This window comes from Stigmatopora nigra, chromosome 3 (genome assembly GCF_051989575.1).
Source record: "Stigmatopora nigra isolate UIUO_SnigA chromosome 3, RoL_Snig_1.1, whole genome shotgun sequence".
NCBI classification, from domain to species: domain Eukaryota; kingdom Metazoa; phylum Chordata; class Actinopteri; order Syngnathiformes; family Syngnathidae; genus Stigmatopora; species Stigmatopora nigra.
The window spans coordinates 9,975,424-9,998,375 of NC_135510.1; the positions used below are offsets into that span (position 1 = coordinate 9,975,424).

At 39.0% G+C, this 22,952-nt stretch overlaps 1 long non-coding RNA gene across 1 annotated transcript in view; it reads left to right on the forward strand.

Annotated features, from left to right (window-relative positions):
* Positions 1–22,952, forward strand: part of LOC144193915 (uncharacterized) — a 230,871-nt gene that overhangs the window by 32,928 nt on the left and 174,991 nt on the right. The window contains exon 5 of the long non-coding RNA XR_013325789.1: positions 13,014–13,074. This is a non-coding gene — a long non-coding RNA (uncharacterized LOC144193915). The remainder of the gene's footprint in view (positions 1–13,013; positions 13,075–22,952) is intronic.

Consider the following 22,952-nt stretch of genomic DNA (forward strand, 5'->3'; position numbering starts at 1 on the left):
TGTCGAGAGGCTAATTGACTTTTCCATAAACTTGCACTCACACCAATTAAAACACAACCTTGATTAAGATTTGTTGTGTCTCTTTTAATGATGCAGACATTTTTTCTTTTCTCCTTAAGTTTATGCTCTTTCATTAACATCCATACAGGGAAGAGTATATAAATCATGGGCAGTAACTTAACGCCCATATTAATTACGTCTCATTAAGTACCTAATATGCTCTTTCTCCCGTAATTTAGATGTTTTGTGCCTTTAAACTATGTTATATATTAGCCTACCTTTTCTCATTTATAGAGGCGCTATACCATCAAAAAGACTGCTATTACAGTATGTGTGTTTATGGCCAATGTTGTTTGACCAGAAACTCGAGCCCTCTGTCGAACATTGCTTGATCGGTTGAAGTTTGTTTACCCAGCTGGAAGTTATGTTTGCCCAAAAGACGGCGGGCAAAGAGTGGCTCTCATCTGCATATGTCTCTGACAGCCACAGTGAAGGGACTATTTTGACAAAAGTGTGGGACATTTTAATGGGGGATGAAGGAGAAACTTCTGTCCAAACACCAGAGCCAAAGGAAACAAGCAGTTCTCTCTATCATAATTATCTGCCTCGTCCCATTGCACATTTCTGGCCTTTGACAAGTGAATATGTTGATGGAGGGAAGCATGCTCCTTATGAAGATGTATTAGACAAAAAATGTACAGTTACAGGATGAAAAATATGTTTCGGTGTTAATCATTAGTGGATTCTTTCCACGAAACAAAATGGGGCCTGTCCTTCATGTTTTGATTTTATTTATTTTTCTAATTGGCACTCTTTGACAGTGTGGTTTCAGATAGGTCATGCAGGCAAATGACGTTTACGTGCATTTGGAATCAGCATTAGGACTGTATTATTGTATTTTTTTCATGTCAATTGTTTATTATTTCATAAAATTGTAGACACTGAGGCTAGTTAATGTAATTTAAAGAAAAATACAGAAAGTTTAATTATCTTAGTTGTATTTCTAGGTTAGGTAAAGGTTGAAAACTCCATTTTGAGGATTTATTCAATAAAAGAAAAAGCTGTTTATTGTGAAATTAGTTGATTTGAATCCACTATAAAGCACTCATCTCATTTGCTTACTTGGAACTCAACATAAAAAGGATCTGTGCATATGTATTGATTCATACAATTCGTTTGTATCTCAAGAGTGCTTTTTATGAATTTCCCTCAATTAATTTACACCACAATATTCAGAATGAATTGCAATGCATACAGCTATCCTGTGAGCCCGAGCATCTTATGAAAGGTAGATGAAGGAACTTCTAATGAACTCCTCTGGACAATCTGGTCATTGTCACATTCCCTTGCTGATGATTTTAAATGGACAGAAAATCCTGCGGCTAAGGCTTGTGGTCACGCTAATGATACATGTTGGTTTCTCTGACGTCACATGGACACACGTTTAGAATTCCATCTGGTTCAACTCTTACCGCCACTTCCTGGTGGTTTTTGGCTAACTAGCCAAGACTCTGAGGAGATCCAGAGGCTGCTGGCCCTGTCTACACTGGCCCTTGTTAGTATCTATGCAGAAGCACAGGAACACATTGAATGTTCAAGTCTGATGTGTGCCAAATATTAAGTACAATCGCCAGTCTCATTTAATCCCACAACACTTTATTTTATGATCTTAAAAGTTTTCAGATTTTCCATATGGAGTACTATAAACCAAGACAATGCTTGGTTTAGTGATTTTTTTTTATTTTTAATGCAGTAAAATTCAAGGCTGCAATAATAGACATAGTTCCACTCACCTTACCTTGACTGTTTCAGACAGTTCTTTTGTTATGGCTATAGCAGCATTTGTCATTGAGAATCGACTTTTTGTTTCAGCTTCCCTCTTTACTTGTTTTAGGGTGGAAACGTGTCTGTTAAATGACAATTTTCTTTTGTGCTCCTCAACATTACTGCATGGTGTGCAGAATAGGAAAAAAATGATAAATTGAAGATACATGCTGCAAAAAAAACAATGAGTCTAGGCAAACAATGTAGACCATCTTATAATTGTTGACCATTGCGTAAAGCGTATTTTGTACACAACCTAAACATCTTGTTAATAACCAAACCAAGTTAAATACAACATTTATTTATGATGATGATTCAAGATATTTAATTTCAACATTGTTTATTTAATAAAAATGTTTTGGTCTATTTAATTAGCATTAGATATTGTTTCAGTCAGCGCAAATGAAGCTATAGCCGCACCATTATTTTTGACTTACCATCTTTGAACATGGTTTTGTTTCATTTTTTTTTCATATTAAGTGTGCTGGACACTTTTTTTTGCCACCCTAAAATAGGATTATATTTTAGTTGAATACAAGTCAACTAGTATTCAAGCGGTTACTATTTTGGGATGATGTATCTGCTGGTCCAATGAATTTTAATAATGCCTTGAGAAAATCCAATTATTTACATTTGTGACCTATTCTACAACAGAGATGACACGAAAGGGGTTGTTCTTCTAACCTCCAAGACCTTTACACCCATCTCTCAAAGACATTCTTTAAGGTCACAAAATGTAACCTGCAGGTAATTTGGTTAATTCTCTGGAGTACTGTAAAATATGATGGATTATTTGTTTTTAATGAGCTGGTTACAATTCCTGCATGCTTAATTAAAAAGGTTAGAATATAACGACATAATGGACCATCTGATGTTCACTAGTTCTCAATAAGTAGGCGTTGTCGAAGAAAAAAATGCTCATTTCAAGGCATACATGTGAGCCTTTAAAATTATGCTAGGCATTGTGGTCAAAAAATTGTAAAATGGGATTCTCAGATATCGGTCCTGTTGTGCTTTTACTGGCCAACAATGGGCAGTAGGTGGGATCCACCTTGAATTGGCTGCCAGCCAATCACAAGGCACATGGAAATGAACAACCATTCACGCCCACACTCATATGTAGCGAGGGGCAATTTAGAGTGTTCATCCAGCCTACCATGCATGTTTTGGAGATATGGGTGGAAAGTCCAAATAGGAAGGCTGATATTTGGGATAATGTACAGACACTTTTTCCAGAGGTTGTCATATCTCATTCTCACAGTGCGCTTGGTTGGCTCTCACATTCCATTTGCCAGGCATCATGTCACTTCAAGAAACCTTGTAAATGTTTCAAAAGACAATTTGAAATAAGAGTCAACAAATGTCAACAATAAGTAAACATCATTAGTTGTGAAAACAGAGTTTAAAGGCTCTACGTTGTTTTACCCCCTGCATATCCTTGCTCCAAGCCTTTGCTGCCAATGAATGCCCTCTCTAGATACCCTCCCCCGGGGCCAAAGGGCAACTTGCGATGTGCCCCCCTCTCTTTTGCCAAGGTTGTATTTCTTCATTAGGCCCTCTGGAGGCTGCCAGCATCCCACAGGATGTCAGAGTACATTAATTCTCATCAGGACATGGCTCCTCTCAGGTGTGAATGGCAGCCAGCAGCTGGCGATGAGGGCTCTTTACATTCTACATGAAACTCATATATCACCGAGAGCATGTGCACAGAGAATGTACACACATAGGTATGTGCATATGCTAAATGGAATGCCAGCCATACAAGTAAAAGTGCCTCAGAAAGTCTTACAGTGGAAGGCTTAGCCTGGAATCACCGGTATATTGAACCTCTCAATTTAGGAACTGACCCGTGGTAATTACAAAAGCAGCCATATATCTTGAAGTCTTTAGGGGGACTGAACGTGGTTTCATTTTCCATGTGAGTAAATCTGTTTTTTAAAAGTCTATGTGATTTTCTCAAAGGCTTGCCACAAAATGAATGAAGTGTCACTTGGAATACAGTGCCACATCATGTCTTCCCTCAGTTTGCCTTTTCACTGTACAGCATATTCCCATGTGTATTACCAGGATATTTTCTCAAGTAATTACATAAAGTATTTTCTCCCTTTGTGGATCTTATGGCTCCCAGAAGACTTGTATACAAATTACTCATATTTGCCCTGTGGTCAGAGTCTAGGGCGTCCCGCTAGACTTTTGGTTAACGGTGATCTGCCTATTAAAGCCATTTGTTAAGTCTTCACTCCTGGGTAAGAGACAGCCCAGGATGGGAGCAGAGAGAGATAAACCTTCAAAATGAGTTGTTAATTACTGCAGATTGCTGCAGAAAGCTGAAGATTGCATGAAGATTACATAAAGTGGGTGAGTTAAAAATCATGAAAATCCAAACCTTGTGTACAAATCATACTTTATTTGTCAATAGTCTAGTAAATGTGTGTTTGGCACTCTGGCATCTTATATCTTCCTTTATTCGAAACAATCCTGAATGATTTACACGATTCTTACTTTTGATGAGTGTAGTGTGAGCGATACTTTTGAGGTTTAACAATCTTCTGGTTTTAGCTTTTTCTTGTCCTTTCCTGGGACCAAGTGTTTTGCCAGAGAACTCTGTGTTACAGATTAAAGGCAAAGTTTTTGTTGGCTTTGGCCAGACTGCCCTTTCTACCTGCCTTAAAAAAAATGGTAGCTGCAAAGTAGTTTAATGCAAATACTGCTATTAACTTAACATGCTCCAAGAGGTCCGCTCCACTGTTTTCTCTCTTCATTTGGCACAATCTTTTCAACCAAAAACAAACAAACAAAAAAAACAACAACATCTAAATATATGTTTTAATGAATAATGTTTGCATAGCAGTAATCGTGTACTCGACTTGAATAACAGAAAATAAAAATGGTTTGCTTTCGAAGGTGATTGATTAATAACAACACTTATAATGAGTGGCCGAATCAGGTAATACCTGACAAATGAGCAAAAAAATAATCTTTGTCTGTAGTTACAACATTTTAATGATAAAATTACTTCAGTAATACCATAGTAGCAAATAGAGTGCTTGCTTTTTAAAATGTTGATAAAAAATCTGCTGAAAATTTATTTAATAACTTGAATTCATAGTAATATTTTGTGCCAACAAGTCACACAATTTAAACAGCAAGTATATTTGTACATGAGCCAAATATAAACTTGGGTTTTACTTTAAATTGTGAGTCCAATCCAGCTACTGTATATGTATGTACATAATTACTAGGTAACAATACAAACAGTGCAGTTTGCCTTCATAAACTTTTTGTGAACATCATCAGGGAGGTTTCTGTCATCTGTTTGCCAAGCGCACAATGAGTGTGTGTTTTCAGCGTAGCCACCAAGGGATACGGTCAGACGCCTGTCAGGAGACATCAGTCGATGCGCGTCTTGTTTGATGTGAACTAGACGTAATGTGTTAACAAAACATCCCTGCGTAGTCCCAATTCTCTCTTTCGGTGTTTTTGGCATCATCACTGGCTCCTTTAAGTTTGCACGTATTCAAGGCCCCTAATTTGTAAGTTGTTCAGGCTTGCACATCAAAGCAATAGATGGGAATTAAGAGGATGAACAAGCCACAAAATACTAAAAGAACATCCATTGCTTGCATTGTGAGTGCTTTGTTTTACAGTTGTGTCTTACACAAGGAATGCCTAATGTTAGCACCAGTAACCCAGTTCTAATATAAAATAATATAATAATTATAATGAATAATTCCAAAAAATCTGGACTAAAAATCAGAGCAAAATTTACATTTTTTTAGTCCATCAGCATAATTTCCTTGGTCTGACTGTCTACAATACTTAAGAACTGAACATGCTTTACATTTGTTCGTTCGTAGGGTAATAGTTTGGGTCAGACCACTTTTGTTCAGTTTTCTTTTTTTGACCTCCATATCTCAACCATTATACATAAAATGAGCTTCAATAATGTTGTACTTTGCCTTAACTCTCCAACCTTCTCTCTACTGCTACCTCATTTTATACTGACCCTTGCATGGATTTGGGGTTTTGTTTGCCCAGCTGCACGGCTCATTTGAGAAAGAAAATGGCCCCTCTCACTTATTGTAAAACAGAATAAAGTGAAAATTGACTTCTGTAAAGTGTGAGTAAAAGGAAAAGGTTGTACTAGGTGGCTAATGATTGGAATCAGAAACAAAAAGGTTCAAAATGTCCTTGTCAGCACATATTTTGAGTATCTCAGTGCCATTTTTCCTGCTATTTTGAAGATTTTTTTCCCCCCAAAGAACTGCCTCATGGAAAGGACTTAAAGTGCTAAAGTTCACCACAAATCTTGCTTTTTAGTTTTGCTGCACTTCAGCAGAGCCGAAATCTCAGGTTGTGCCCCAAATGAGACTTGCGGCTGTCTGGGATTAACTTGGTGGGGCTTGAACTGACGCTTCCTCTGTGCCAGCGTCAGCACCACAGAAAAAAAATATTTACGGTTATGTTTTGAGCCTCAGCCATGTCAAAACGAAGCACTTGGATGATTCGCTTGAAGATGGCATTTTCTTTTAAAAGGACCAAAACAGCTGTCTTACTCTGTGTACTCATGGAATCTCAAGAGGATATGCTTCTTTCTAAATATGCATGGCTAATTAAGCAATAGCCATCACTTCTTTTAAAATTATGTGTAAAAGAAACATTATCTTTTTTACTCCAAGACCCTAGGAATGCAGAATGGTCGTTGATAAATAATACTGTCTGCATTTATATCCAACTTGAGTGTGTTGTCTTGGTTATGTATTTGATATTATTTCCTCAGAGTCTCTTTAATAAAGTGCATGCATTTCTTTAAACCTTCTTTATGGCTAGGTATTAAAAGCGCAGAGCTGTATTCTAATCCAGCTGGGGTATTGCCCCAGACGCTCAGTGTCTTTATAGAGCGGTGACATTAGCTTGTTTATTGGTTGCAGGGGCGTAAAGATGCTATTGTTTTAATTGCTTGTACATGCTCATGGGATCCATGGAGATTGCAGAGACTGCAGATGTCAGCATATTGGAAATGAAATAACAAAATAAAACTAAAGACAAAGGCAAAACATACATTAGCTATAGTTGATTTGTCCTTTTTGTGTTGAAAGTCATTGTAACTGTCACACCGACACCTACACGCATCTTCGGAGCTTGTTGTCCCCATTGCGATGGCTTTGTGAAGTTTTTTGTACTACAAGCACAGCAACGTCTCAATTTGCTGAGTTTTTGATGGAGCAATTTTTTGGGAATAATGTGAAACTGGCTTTTGATTGTTAAGTCTCATGAAATTCAGTTGTGGAACACATCCTTTCTATGGATTAAGTACTGTAAATCTCATACAAATGAAGCATATAGTGTACAGTGAGTAGATTGAATGGACCAAAGGAGTCGGCAGAATTATGCAGTTTAACAATTCTCCTTGTTCCATGATTAGTTTGGAAATAAAATGTCAACTGCAAGTTGCAAAAACATCAAATCTTTCATTTGAAGACACTGTTACACTTGTCCCTTATGCAGTGTTTTTATATCAAGTTTAACCTTGTGGTACAGAATATTACACTAAACCTCAGATGTTCTGTGTACATTGCATTTTTATTTATTGGAAGACAGATTCAAATAAAAAAAGGCTACTAAGTGCCGTATTAAAAATGTTGCACGCATGTGCCCTAGGCTCATCCCACATCTCTCTTCACACACTGTTGTATTGTTCCTGATGGCACTTGAGTATTTATTTATTTTTTTATTTATTTTTTACATATGCACATGCTGAACTCTTAACCATGAGCCTCTGGTGTGACATTAACCAGAAAAAGGGGCAGAGGGAGCTATTGGCTTTAACAAGTTGCTCGGAGCTTTTGTTCTCAACTAGAATGCCAGTGGAGTCATTTCAGACGGTTCTGGGGGACTGTTTAGTGCATTGCATGCTACTCAGTCTGGGCTTCATCTGTCATCTCACTTCAGAGCTCCCTACAAAGCTCGCCTTCGTTTGTCCCTCTTACAAAAAGAGGCAGCAAGTAGTTGTGCGCATCCTAAGAACTCTTAAAGGATTCCTCTGAGCTTGGCAAACGGGGCTCCCTAATCATTTTCTCACCAAAGGCATGGCGATGAAAAGAGAAATGAAGTGACAAGTAAGAGGTTGACCAAAATTGTTTTGAGAGTCCAACAGTAAAAACCCTCCATTTTCCCTTTGGGGCTTATGGTTCCAAACAGTGAGCCACATGACGTGCCCAAGATAGAAAAAGTCCACACTGTAGGAAAATGAATTTGTTGGGAACACATTGTTATGCCACTTTCCTGGAGTCTACTAAGATGAGCTGGGGGTCCCACATCCCTGTCCACCTCCAGAGCAAATGAGCTGCCAAGCCAAGCTAATGGAGTCCTAATTGGTGATTAGGAGAGATGGAAAGGTGAGGGAGTACGTGCAATCTGATTGCTGTGAGCAGGACAGAGCAGCAATTGCAAATACACTTACCGTACAAAGCTTTGCCAAGTCCACTGGAACACTCAATTACCACCAGCACATATGTTTAAAATGTACTGTAATGGTGTCATATTTGACTGTGGCAGGATCACCAATTAATCTGCAAGGTAATTTGTTTATTGTAGATCTGAAGGCACACTAAAATTCCATACTCCGATGGGCCCTTTATATGTGGACTTTTACATACTTGCTCAATTCTCATCTCTTTTTTCTGAGCCACTTTATCCTCATTAGGGTGCTGGAGCCAATCCCAGCTGTTTCCGGGCCAGAGGCCGATCGTGAGGCACGATGAGATGGACAACCATGCACACTCACACCCATACCTATGGTTAATTTAGAGCAGTGATTTTCAAACTTTTTTGGCCACCGCCCCCTTCACCGCCGGGCCAAAATGCCAACGCCCCCCTCTTTACCCCTTTCCAACGAATGAAGCTTAAATAAATAGAAGACAGGCGCCTCAGATATTATTCGCTAATTTCGTTTCTTTTAATAGACCAATGCGCAGTTCACCTCGAATCATAAAAATTGATAGCTGATGCATTAAGCCGGTCGCTGTGCGCATACGTCTGTGGTTAAGCGTTGCCGGCGCGCTATTGTGTGCTCCTCTGCGGCTGACTGGATGGTGGTGGTTTCCCCAGTCGCCTGCATCGACGATAAACTCGCGACAATTAGTGATATACGGTATATGCGCGCTGCTCGTGAGCGCTCGAGCAGACAACGTTTCTTGTTTCAATAAAGCTTGTTTTTTGTCGACTTTTTATTACAGACAATCAATTTTTCCGGTCTTTCTACAAACACCAACGTCACATTTTACTGTAATTGCTCCATCGCCCCCTTCACTATTTCAACGCCCCCCATTCGCCTGTTTATTCGTCAGCGTCCCCAAGAAAGTTCACACCGCCCCCCGGGGGGCGGTACCGCCCACTTTGAAAACCACTGATTTAGAGTGTCCAATCAGCCTACCATGCATGTTTTTGGAATGTGGGAGGAAACCGGAGTACCCAGCGGAAACCCACGCAGGCCCAGGAAGAACATGCAAACGCCACACCGGTGGACTGACATGCTAACCACTCACCACTTTACATTTTCTTTAAAAGGGGCTTCGAGATTTCAAAATACATCGTCTTTTCTAATATATTCTAATTTGTTGAGATGCACTTTTATTTGGGTAGTAAAAAGAGAAGAGATGACTAATTTCCTGACCAAATACCAACTGCGAATGATGCAACTGTTTTAGCTGTTGTTTTTATGTCTCAATGGACGTGGCCTCGAGCTGGAAGTGATTTGGGAGATAGGATGATGTCTGCCGGAATCTGGGTGTCGACTGCCCGGGGAGGACAAGAGCTGTGATGACTGCCTGTCTGCTTCCTGCTTCTAATCTGCCACACAGCTGTGTGTTGGCCTATCTATAGAAAGGATATGTGAATAGACCATAGGAGTGCCATTTCAGATTTTATACACATCACATGGAGTTTCCCTATGTATGCTAAATTTCTCTTTAGTTACCGTTAATATTAACAGAGGGTGGCCCGGTGGCGAGAGTGGTTAGCGCGTCGGCCTCACAGCTCAGAAATAAATCCTGGGTTAAAATCCAGGTCATGTCCACCTGTGTGGAGTTTGCATGTTCTCCCTGGGCCTGCATGGATTTCCTGAGTACTCTGGTTTCCTCCCACATTACAAAAGCATGCGTGGTAGGCTGATTGGACACTTTAAATGGGTGAGAGTGTGTATGGTTGTCTGTCTCCTTGTGCCCTGCGACCGTCTGGCCACCGATTCAGGGTGTCCCTCACCTTTGGCCCGCAGTCAGCTGGGATAGGCTCCACCACCCCCTGCAACCCTAATGAAGATAAAGTGGTTAAAAAAATTAAATGAGATGAGATATGCAAATAAATTGTTGTCTTCTGCTCTCATGGAAAGCAAATAATATTCAACATTCGGCAGCTTGATGGGATGATGTGCTAAAAATATATATATTTTAATGAAATAAAATGTTTTGTCATTAATATATTTCCATACCTATAAATTAATCAAATAAGACTTCTGGCACTTTATGATTGATCAATATCAATGGAGTTTAATGTCATTTGGATACAATGCTTTATTGTCATTGTACATGGTAAAAAAAATGTGGTGCTGCTCTTGTGCAGCAGTGTAACAGCAATAAATACAACAAAGTAGACCTATACACAGAATTAAACCTAACTACTGATCAAAATCCAATTTACAGTATACACTAATAAGATGGTATTTGACACAGAGCAAAGACTGCAAAACAAACATTTAAGTGCTTTTATTTTGTTAAATAATCATGCACGTCTGAGGACTGACTGCAAGAGTGCAGTCAATTAGCTAAATATGCACCATGTGTGGCGAGTATGGTGTGAGGTGAGGCTTTTGAAAGGGAAGATTAGAGGATTACACAGAGGAGGTAAGGTTAACTCAAATGTATTTCATCCATTGGGGTCAAAAGATGAGTTTAATTTACTCCAAAACCTGCTCCCTACCACTTAGTAAAAACTTTAATTGTTTTATTCTCTGTTTAATTATTTTTTAAGTCTGATGAAGTTAGTTCTTCCTCTTCCTGTTTCTTTTCACTTCCAGGGTCAAGCCAGTCATGTGGTCACTGCTTTCTCTTCATTTCTTCATTTATCTACATTTTTATAATGTGCTTTTTTAGCTTTTGCCACTATTTTGTTGACACAGCAGTGCTACTTAGTTTTTTTAAAGCCTCCTTGGCGCATCTGTGACAGATTAATTGGAAACTTTGGAGCAAAGGACTACTTGAGGAGGTTTGGGACATAGTTGTGGGTCCCCACTCGGATCCTTGAGGTTTAGCCCAAACATTTAAAGCCTGGGTGGAGACACAAATGGACACACAGGTATGACAACATGCAGACGGCATGTGTGCGCGTGCATGCAAAGCCACCAATCCCATTTGCTAATATTGACATGGGTGTCCCCGTTCAATCTTGTTACAAGGATTATTGTCTATTGAGATCCCATTTCATTAGGCTAAAACACACACCTCAGGTTGCACAGTGGGGCTCTACTGGGCCCCCCAGCCTTTTAGCCTCTTTGCCAGGCTGATGGGGGAGACCTGTAAGTGGTTTTATAGAGGATCGCTCTGCTGTTCTGTAGGCCTATGTGGCAGGGGATACATGCTATACACTTGATGTTTGGATATATTTTAATACATGTGAGGAGACGCTATATGCCTAATGAGCTGAAAAAAGAATATTATGCCCTAGGATTCGTGAGAATTACTGTTTTTACAATTTCTCCCCAAATGTGTAACAGCAATATCCTCCAGCCATCCTGTTCATGACCTCAGTCCAGACGAGGTATTGATTCCTGATATGAAAAGCCTCATATATATCCAGAAACTGCAATACAAAAAAAAATATAAGGGCCAGTGAACCTCTGCATTAATCCTTTAATTTGATTCCCCGTGCCAGTCACTGGAAGTTCTCTTTCTAATTAAATCCACTGCTGTTTTGTTTGTGATGTGTGTGGGTCCTGTCCCAGATAAAGTGCCATTGATCCCTATTAAAGCTCACCTCTTGCCATGCTGTTGACTAACAGGAAGAATTAAATGTCTAACTGCTGAATATATTTACTGGTAGCCAAGCAGGACTTTGAAAACCAAATGAGTTGAAATGAAGGTGAAAATGATGATTTCTAAATGAATTAATCTGATCATTTATTTTGATCAAGTTATCCATCTTCTGTAGAGTGCTTCCTCGTGAGAGTAGTGGGGGTTGCCGGAGCCTATCCCAGCAGACACTGAATGAAAGGCAGACTACACCCTATACTGGCTGCTAGTCAGTAGTAGGGCACTGTTAGCCATGATCTCCTTTATCCACAGTTGTACAGAAAGTCGTACTTCCCCAGTATTATGAGGAAGCACCATCAGGATTCGGTGTGTGTGTCGCATTATTATCAGTACTGATGTTGTGCAACATTTTCACTGCTTTAAATGTACTATTTTTGCATGAAGTTACTAATATTTGGACCTTTTTCTGAATTCAGGTTTCACAAGTGGCAACTTTAAAAACTTTTGATATTTGCTTGTTCTTAATAATTAACTTTTCCAAAAAGTGTAATCAAGTCAGATATGGAACTTATTGTTCTTGAATGATTAGTATAGTGAATGCATTGCATTTTCATCATACTCCATTTATCATTGTGTGTCTAAAGTGCTTTGCAATATTGCTGATCATTCAGTGGCTGACTCTGGTGTTAATACACTGATGGCAGCTCTCATGAAAGGTGCCAAGCAGCTCATCAGGAGCAATTAGGGATTCAGTGTCTGGCTTGACAATTAATCAAATATGAAAATGATTCTGGCTCTGTAGTCCTGTGAGATAAATCATTACTGTATATGCATTACATGTTTTGAATTTTGGAAAATATGTAAATTAACGTTTTTGGTCATTTCTCCTTTTAAATAAATGTATACATCCAGCACTATAAAAGCAAACTTATTTGAAAAGTTATCAACACATTTAGTAAATAAAGATATAATTTGCTCAAAAAGCCCCTTGAATGTGTATGTAATTTACTATCCATCCCAGTTGACTTTGGCCCAGAATAATGAAAATACATAAAACTATGCAGTATCTAAGTATATATATACGGATGGTTTGGACTTGCATAAAATATAAGATTTATTTTTTCATCCCTTTGTTCTCATAAGATTATTTCACTTCTTGTTTAGGACACATCGGACATGGAAACACTAAAAGTGGAATGCTGAAAATTTCAAACCAACTTTGAAGGTAAGTTGACATCTTTTGCTTGTGTTATGATGTTGTCGCCTTCACTGTCAAAACAACTGTTTTTGGTTGAGTTAAGAATATCATTTGTTATAAATTTGATGGCTGAGAGTTATAGGTAATGGCATGAGAAGATTCTATTGTTGATTATGCCATGTTGGACCTCTTGTGTGAGTGTGCCACAAGACCATTACAGTGCTTAGTTTTAACTTTTTAAGAAATACCATACTTTAAAATGTCATCTTATCAATGAAATAATACCCAACATAACTAAAAAAAACATACAGAATGACCATGTTTTATGTATATACTATTACTATTAATGAATATATCTGACTTTCAAGACATATGTCAAATTTTGACTGCTTGTTATTAGACAATCTGCCCTATTGTTTAGACACAGCTCGTGTTGAAGTATATTTTTGAGCCGCTTCCAGCCACCAAATTGGTATTCCGCTGCCCTTATCTTCAAGAAAACACCCTGGGTACCCCTTAGCATCTACCTTTTGTATAAAGCGGTCATTCAAATTCCCAAAGTGGCGCAGTAAGGCTCGCACGAAATTAGGTTGTGACAGATTTTCTCAATGTGCTGTCTATAAAACCGTAGCCCCACGTCTTTTATGATATTCTCATTTGTTTTCACCACTAATCCTAAAATCAGTTTAAGTATCTGGCCCAAGTGTAAAAGTAAAGTGCAAAGAAAGTATTGTAATCACCAAAATTTCACTCAACGGCACGCACGTTCATCATCCCGCGCGCTCCACTTGGCACCAAGCGGCAGCAGCAGTTGGCTGATGTAGAAGGAGAAGGAAGGCATCCTTAATGGAGGCAAATAGTGGAAACATGTTCCATCAGAAGTGATTACTGGCAATTAAGCTGTTTTCACAGCTGGCTGCCTTGCTTTAATATGCATGCTCACATACAAAGTGCCGGCAGAAACAATGAGACAAAAGAGCCACACAACACTGATTATATTGACTGATAATACTTAAAGACTAACAAAACAATTATTAGAATGATTTGAGGCAAGAATTTGCAAAAATACCTTCTTATTACCTGATATTTTGCTTTCTCTTTCTCACAGACTAGAAAGTATCGAAGTGTGTTGTATGACAGCATGACAGTGTGCTGGAAAGAGGCAGCTTGAATATTGTCAATTGTGGTCGAGATGAATATTTATATAAAATGAATGAAATTAAATAAGTCCTTATTCTTATTTCTGTTGTATGTTTCAACATGGTTAATGCCAAGACTGGGGAAAAAAAGGAGGGGGGAAGAGATGCAGAAATAGACTCCACCCATGTTACCCACAGCAGGGGTCTTAAATTGCACCACAAGACACGCCCCAGAGAAGCCCCTGGCACTACCCAGTACCCCAAGCATCCAAGGGTCGCTACCGCACAAAGCATTCTGGTACACAGTAGGCATGTGGGAAGCAAGGGACCGGAGCAGCCCCAGGGCAAAGCGACCGTGTCCCCGATAGGGAACAGGCATCACAGGCACACTAGCCCTGAGCTAGCGAGAAGAGCCACCGCCCATGTAATTACTGTATCTTGCATTCATTTACCAAGTGGTAGATTGGAAAACTTGACCTTCAGGAATCTCCCTCTGAGCACTGCATAAAATGTATAGTATATGCATGATGAATGCATTCAAATTGGGGGAGTTGCAACATTGCACAGTCTTGCATTGCAACCAACCACCACCACTGAGCTTACTTTCCAAGCCTTACGGAAGTCTTGTTTTTGTATAACCCATTAAGATATGGCTTGGTTTACCTAGTTAAATGAGTCATGAGGAAGATGTCCGCAGTGCTCGACCAATCATTGAAGTGGCATGTAGTATGCAAAACCTATATGGTGTACCCCAGTTAGTCTGATAAACATAGCTGATGTATTTGTGGTCAGAACAGATTTTTCTTCATTGATTTGTGAGTAAAAAACCCTCTTGGTTTCTTGCCTTTGAATACAAAAAAATACTCTTATATGGGCAAATTTGACCAGTTTGTACATTTCACAGCATTAACAAATGTTGACAAAAAATGCTGATATCTATAAGATTTCTTTTGTGTCAATTGTTACAACATTTGTGAACCTAGTAGTGATTGTGGTCAATTCTGACCCTTGAAATGAGATAGGATAAAAATAGATTTTTTAATTATTTGTTTTTACCAGCAAAAGATAATGGTGGAAACCAAAAGATACTTTTGGGGAAAGATTGAAGGGCTGAGGATGAAGATAAACCTGGCAGACAAAGGAGTTTATGGAAGACCTAAAAGAAGGTTGGTAGATGTAGTGAGAGAGTACATGAGGGCTGTTGGCTACAGAAGATATGCTCACATGAAAAATGACAGTGACTGTAAGGGCAAAGAACGAGATTTCAAAAGCACTTAAAGTGTCTAATCAAATTGCTTGTCCTTCTCAATTTGTACCAGGAGGACATATTGGAATGCCTGTCTGAGGTAGCTTTAAAGTTGTCTGTTGAATTCCTTCTTCCTGTCTGAGGCCAGTGTTCTTGTCTTTTTCCAACAGTTGCTTGATTGTTTGTCGCGCTTCCCTGTGTGGCCTCGAGTCTCTCACCGGCTTCAAAGCACACCCAGCCATCCGGGAAGCCACTGTTGTTTGCACACTGATGTTTTTCTTTCATACAAAGCACTTAGCAGCTCGTAATCCTTCACTACGAGAGGGATAAAATACCCACAATTCCTCATGCTGACACTGCTTTGTGGCTCTGTTCCTATGACCAATAGAGAGAATCAGAGGGCATCTGGTGACAGGTCATGTAGATGGAGATTTAATAATCATCAGTCATATCATCATCAGGGTAAAATGCAGTGGGATCTCTGAGGTCAACCTAAGAAATGAAAATAAAAATAATCTCTACCTGGGTAAAACACTTGAGTACCCTAGTTATGTAAAGGGGCTTGAAAATTGACCTGTTGCTAGTAAACTGTATTTTTATGTGTGCTGCCTGTTTACTGACAGCTAAAATCCAGAGATGAACATGAACAGTATTAAAAACTAAATAGCAGTCAGGGTGCATGTACATTGATGAATGTATGGAGTGGAAAGGTAGAGCATCTTGGAGAGTTATGTTGATGTGATATTTAGAGTGTAAAACATACACTTCAAATGGATTTGAAGTGGAAGGAGGCTGGTACAAGTGTTTAGTGCTTCAGTTGTTATCTTGTCGTGATGTGCGGAAGGCATGCATTGTTGTTTTATTTGTTTCTTAGTTTCCCAAAGAGGAAAACAAGTTGCCCAAGTTCAATTCTGATTCCTGATTTGAAATACCTCTTGTCTTTTCCTTAACTGGAGCTGTAAAACCGTTTCATATAGTATATTTCCAATGCAAGAGGTTTACACCTTTTCACACCTTCACTGTTTAAAAATGTAATTGAGGAGATTAATTGTTGGTTTTCTTATTGATTAATTTATCAATCAACAGTGGTCAAAGAAATTACATTAACTAATTAATTCAGCATTATAGTGATGGACTGCTGCTTTCTCACACAAAAATGCTTTCACTCTTTTATAAACACACGTCTGCACTTCACAACTACTTTCTTTTTTTTAATTAGAAAGTAAAATTAATTGTCAGGCATTATTTTATCACAAGTAGCCAACATGGTAGCCATGGTCTTGCTTACACAACCCACAATAAAGGATGGTTACGTCAAATCGGTTCACGGCCTTTCTAGCAGTTAAAAAAAATTACAGTTCGTCAGTCAGTTAATGTATATGTATATGATGTGTGAGTGCTCTTACCACTTATTACCATCTATCCTTCCAGGCTGTGTTTTCCCTCTCGCTGTATGTGCACATTCAGACGCTTGATTAATCGCTTTAGGGGGGCAGAGATTCCGAATGACAGAAAGCCTGTCATCTCCTTACAGTCTGTGTGTTTTTTTTCCTTTTCATTGTGGATGGTTTTATTCACAAATGACCAGCCAGCCGTGAGTTCTTCCAAATACTTAAACACAGCAGGGAGAGAAGCTGTCCCCTGCTCTGGGATTTCTACTCCCTTCAACAACAGAGTCTTATTTTCCTCTGCAAGATCAAACACACTTCAGCTTTGGATGTGTTTTAATCAAAGAGAGAGCTCTGATTGAAATCCAAAAGGGGGATGGGCTTGTGTTATTCCTCAGTGCAGGTATGCTGTATATCATAATGGATGCATTGCACGGATTCCCTTTAAAGGCTTTAAACTGCCATTGAAGGATACCTAGAATTTACCTTGTGGCATTTGAATATTAAGTGTAACCAAATTATTCATGAAAAAAATATAGTAATCCTTCTCTCTCTTATTTCCACATTATTCTCCAAGATATTTTCTAAACATTCCATTGGTTTGTTTTTAACATGGAGCTTTGCCCTGCCTTGTCTACTTGCGTGTGTCGGCAAAGAGTTTTTATGGTCTACTGCACAATTGACAGTGAGCTTGCAATCCAAGATGATGTAAGCATGCTAACATGTATTGATCCGGATAACCAAGTGCAATTTCAAAACTTCCAAGGAAACTAAATTAAATGCTGAAAGTGGGATAAAGTGGACAAACGTAATTTGGTATTATTCCCTGCAGACTCTCCGCTCTGAAGGACTGCTGGAGGAAATGTTGTGTAATCGGAAAATATCGGTATGGTCTTGGGAGGATTTGAAATAAATTACATGAAAAGTTAAGACTAGACTGTTTTTAAACCACAAGGGTGTCAAGCCATGTGGTTAGGTTTACCCACTGGATGAATTAGGTGGGAACGTTAAAGTAACACAATAAAAACATTGTATTTTGGCAAAGACAACACGATAGATGAATTATCCCATTGTAAATGATACTAATACCTAAAAAGGAAACTTCACAACACAGTAATTTTTACAGTATGTAACCAAAGAAGGAAAAACAGAGTAAAAAAAAAAGAAATCTCTTGGACTCAATTTATTGGAATTGAAATTGACAATTTCTTGAGGCAGAACAATCAATATTTGCTGCTTCAATGTTGTCAAAACAAATCTGTGATACTTTTCTATATTTTTAGAAGCAGTTTGAAATACTATTTTCTTACGTAGTGTCATTCATTGCTGCTGGCCACTAAAATCCAATAACAAAAGTTAATTTAATGTCTCTAATTGCCATTTGAAATTGGGCATTAGTTCTCCATAAGTCCACCCTAAAAAAAACATTCTTCACGGCATACCATTCAGATATACAGTAGTTTATAGAAGATGGCAACCTCCGTAAATCAGGCACAATTTGACACGCCTTCACATCTTTTCACCGTCCATTTCCTTTGTCAGTGGCATGTGTATGATTTAGCATGATAGTGTGTCGGATGTACACTGGCTCTTTTTTCCTCACCCTGAAACAGCGGCCGAGGGGTGTAAACTGTCATATTAAACCTCCGTGCTCACTCACTTAGCTCGACACTCTCTCTGGGGCGCCCCTGTTTGTCTACACCACTGTTCCGGTTCAGTAGAGAGAGCAACAGGGAGACGAGAGACTCCATGTGCCTTTCTGTCATGAACTCCTTCACTGGGCCTGTAAACACTCGTAGACAGGCGCACACGCACAGTGCTCTTAACACAGATAAGCTGACTGTGAGTCTGCAGACTCCAAAGGCTGGAGGCGTGCTGGCTCCACTTGCACTCACCTACTGTGGTTTCATTCATTATTGTTCTAATTAAAACCTTTAAAGCCTTAATAAGACCCCCCTGATTATGGCGGCAACCACTGTTAGAGTTGAATAACATTTGTAAATTAATACTACACCATTCTGTGGTCGTTAGTGGGTTAATAAGGTTAGGCTTTGAGGTTCGAGGTGATTGCACTTCAATGGGATTTCTGCTGACTATGCTGGAAGGAACTGTCGATGTGCTGGGAGCACAGAGGCCTTTGTTAGAGAAACGGGTAGGGTGGACTACCAATAGAGGGCATTGTTGTGTAACTGCAGGCACCCGAGATTTCGCATTGTTTGAGCAAGTAGTCATGGTTGATGTGACCCCTGACCTCTACTCAGGCTAATGGATTTACAATATGCTCAAATTATCATTATACCATAATTAAAGAAAATACATATTAATTATATCTGCTGGTATGAAGCTCAAGTCTTTGACTCATTCAAAGACAGGCAAAGCAATTGTGATCAGTGAATATTTTAAGTAAAAATGCTACTGGTAGGTATGTGTCTGAATATTTCGCTTTTCCTGAAGCATTGCTGTTAACATTCCTGAGTTACACTTTGGAACTGCTTTTTCTGTTTTTAGACTTTTAAGTCTCCGAGATCTCCAATCCAGATATCAAGCACACATGTCACTCATTTATTATTATTATTTTTTTGTTTACATTGTTTAGAAAAGTAACAAGCCTCTATTGGCAAAGTAAGAGCCCAAAGCACTTTGAACTTGTGTTTTAATTTCAATGAGGGAAAGTATAATCTGAAAACATTAGACAACTAAAAGATAATACAGAATTTTATTTTAAATCCAGAAATGCATATTTTTCGCCTTTCGGGTTAGTCTTTTTCAAACACATTTCGTTGCATTTTCCAACAACAGGCCAATGAGTGCATCTTTTTAACTTTTAAGTATTTTATGACTAGCTGTCTAGACTTTTATGATAAGGGAACAATTTAAAGTAGGGTGTTTAAGTAGAAGATATATCCATTTGACATCAAATTAGTGACAAAGATTTACTGCGAAGCAGTTTGAAAAAAAACAGCCATTGTTCAAAACGACAAGACACATCCACCCTCTTTTTAACACAGTGGAGGAACATTTTGTCAAATAGATGTCAATTTATTGATTTAGTGGAATGCACAAAAGAAATGATGTAAACTCTGAGCCAGCAGCTATCAACTGTTAATGTGTTGACAGATGAGAAATTGGTCAATGGCTTGGAATCCAACTACATAAACTTTTTCAGCTCCTTTATAGTATCTTTAAAAAAATAGAAGAAAAAAAAAGTCTAAATTTAGGCCACACTTTTTTTTTACCAACAGGCTGTTCTAACTGGTTGACAGGAACTGTCGATAAAGTTTATTGCGCATGCCCAAGGGGAAATTCTTATGGATTTCCTGTCTTTTGGGGGAGGAAGCTTGTACTATTGGGGTGGAGGCCTAATTCATATGTTGCTTTCACGGTAAACATTAATATTTAAGTTTAAATAGATTTTCAGTTCATCAAAGTCAACACGCCTCAAAAAATGAGGTGAAATTGCAGAATGTGTGATGAAACGTAGACCATGTATTGCGTCAAACCCTATAGAGTCTCTCTATTAGTCTGCATTAACATAATAAATTTAACAAGCTGACACTACCACGGTAGCAGGTTTCGGGGGATGCTGACAAGATCTGCACACTATTTGCAGCAGCGAGGTCATTCATTCATTGGTTACACGAGTTTTATCCTGGCCCAGAGTTCAGTATGCAATTGATATGTGATCTGGGAGAGGGCCGATTATTGATTACTGTGGGGACTTAAGCTGGAGTACAGTGGTGTGTGGACAGATCGTTCTAGAGTCCTGCACATTTAAAATCTCATCTTACCCATATGGAGGCTTATACTGCATCTAATTTTTGACACGTTGATAGCTGCCTAGGCTGAAGGGGAATAAAAAGAAAAACATGCACGTAAGAAAACCTGAGACAATGTTGATATAACATATGATTTTATTTTGTTACATCACAATCAACCTAAATTGTGATATAAAAGGCAGAGTTGTTTTATTTATGATATTATTAATAATAGCGCCAGTAGTCCAAATAATTCTGATATACGATACGTTTGAGAAAAATAGAAACTAAATTATTTGTGAATTATTTTTCTTCTTATAGGCCCACTATACTGTTCAGTCCTACCCTCAGCTGTCTAAAATGTTGAAAATGAGCATCACAACAACCTGAAGTGTGTATGTCACATGCTCATACTGTATTTACTGATAACAAGCATAACTATAGGTTGATGACATGTTTGAATAAATTCAGGTTGCCTCTCTCACCCTGTGATTGAGTTGTGACCACTCCTAAGTGACTTAGCTGGGATAGGTTCCAACTTCCGATGACCCTGAACAGGAATAGCTGTATGTAAAATGGATGGAAGACATGGAAAGGCCCAAAGCAAGGTTTTTATCATTGTGCCCCTAGATTTTTGGCAGCACTCTTGCATTCAATTTAACATAAATACACTCTACAAGTCACTGTAAAAAGGACAGTCCTTCCAAACTGGTGTGAGTGTCCAGAGGGGCTGCAATGTGAGCTCGGCTGCGGTCTGTGTTCTCAGGTGATGGATAGACTCGGCGAATAGGTGCTGGTGTGGGCACGCTTTGACCTTGAACGTGGAAGAGTAAGCGTTAGCTCAGATATCTCACACGATACCCATACACTGCGGTTCATTACGGAAGAGCCCCCTTATGCAAAGTGCCTAGCTCAACACGGTCGGCTGGCAAGGGTCTGGCCGAGCACTGCTGACCTGACAATAAGACAACGGGTACATCCTCTCGGGGTCCTTTTCAACAGATCACTTAGTCAGAGTTAGTTCAGTTCCACAGTTCAGCATTGGGTCAAAACTTATGTATTAGTAACTTTTCTCTAATTATTTTGGCCAATTCTAAGAAAAGAATTGTATTTACAGTAAATAGATGGGCCCACTATTATTCCAGGTTTTGATGTTTGTCTTCCATTTTAAAAAAATCGATTGGAAGGCCTCCATGTGCAAGAGGTAAACACACATCACTGATACTGTTTTAATGACAGCTTTGACTAAATCATGTTGTCTTTAGTGTTGCAATACATTATCTTGACCAAACCTTTAATTGTGGACAAATTCTAAAAATGAGCCCTTGTCAAGCTGTTCTGTCTTCTATATTGTGATATTGAATTGCAAAAGTGTGTGTGTCATATATATCCACGTGTGTGGGTGTGAATGGACAAAGACCCGAGTATAAGTTCCCAATATTGTGGATGTCGCCCAGTGGACAGGCCTATCTGCTCCAGGGTAACCTCTTATCAGAGCCATTGGCATATCTTGAGCAGGATGACATAATCAATAATCAGAACTGTTAATCAATGGTATTCTAAATAAGCATTGATTTGGCCCACAAGGTTAGCCAGCTTTATCGGTTTACATTAAGCTAAGCAACACAATAGAGGAAGGCTTGTGACTTGGACGTGCTGGTTTTAGCATTAGTTTCTAACATTCAGGAATATCATCAACACATTATTTAACCCCCCATAACTTCAGACGTTTATGGTTGGTTTTGTTTGCCATTGAAATGAGATGCTTATTTTTTTATTTTTTACATCTCTTCGACATGATTGTCACGCACAGGCTCATTTGAATACAATGAAGCTCCAGTTGTATCTCATTATCGACATGGTCAGAGAGACAGAGGTCACTGATGTGTGTCACCTTTCACAAAATGGTCATCTCACACTCTCTGGGGAGCTCCTGTTGGATTCTGAAGGAGTGTAGCAGTAGGCTGCGAGCATGCGACCCACTGAGGGAGGGTGCAGGCCCACATCTCCCTAATTACCAGCTAGTGGAACACTGTCACAGCTGTCTGCATGCTGGCTCTAGATGACCCTGGAGAATACACAGGTAATCCCCCCCGCCATAGAATGTGGACTGGAGGATACTGCATTCATACTCTAACTACTTGCCATCTACAAGTGCCATCTTCATGCTCATATAATGTGTACACTGTGATTTCACAGTTTTCAGTAATCTCGCAGGCTTCCCACGGTACAAAAAAATAATACATGATGCCTGTCAAAGTGTTTATTGCAAAATGAATAGTAGACAAGTGTGGAAAATGAGCATACATAAGCCTTTTAGTCTCCCTTTAGTGCAGCAAATCTGACTTGTATTATGACAGTGCAAAAAATGGATTTC